Raw genomic sequence first — 822 nt, 5'->3', positions numbered from 1 at the left:
TTCAAACAGCACTCTACTTCACAAACATTCATACAGCACTCTACTACACACACATTCAAACAGCACTGTACTACACACACATTCATACAGCACTCTACTACACACACATTCATACAACTCTCTACTACACATACATTCATACAACACTTTACTACACACACATTCAAACAGCACTCTACTTCACAAACATACATACAGCACTCTACTACACACACATTCACACAGCACTTTACTACACACACATTCATACGACACTCTACTACACACACATTCAAACAGCACTCTAATTCACAAATATTCATACAGCACTCTACTTCACAAATGTTCATACAGCACTCGACAATACACACATTCATACAACACTCTACTACACACAGATTCACACAGCACTCTACAACACACACATTCATACAGCACTCTACTACACACACATTCATACAACACTTTACTACACACACATTCAAACAGCACTCTACTTCACAAACATTCATACAGCACTCTACTACACACACATTCATACAGCACTCTACTACACACACACATTCATACAGCACATTACTACACACACATTCATACAGCACTCTACTACACACACATTCAAACAGCACTATACTTCACATACATTCATACAGCACTCTTACTACACACACATTCATACAACACTACTACACAAACATTCATACAGCACTCTACTACACACACATTCATACAACACTCTACTACACACACATTCATACAGCACTCTACTACACACAATTTCATACAGCACTCTACAACACACACATTCATACAGCATTCTACTACACACATTCATACAACACT

This window comes from Nematolebias whitei, chromosome 11 (genome assembly GCF_014905685.2).
Source record: "Nematolebias whitei isolate Nwh7 chromosome 11, NemWhi1, whole genome shotgun sequence".
In the NCBI taxonomy this organism is placed as follows: domain Eukaryota; kingdom Metazoa; phylum Chordata; class Actinopteri; order Cyprinodontiformes; family Rivulidae; genus Nematolebias; species Nematolebias whitei.
Note: the sequence above shows the minus strand (reverse complement) of the source record.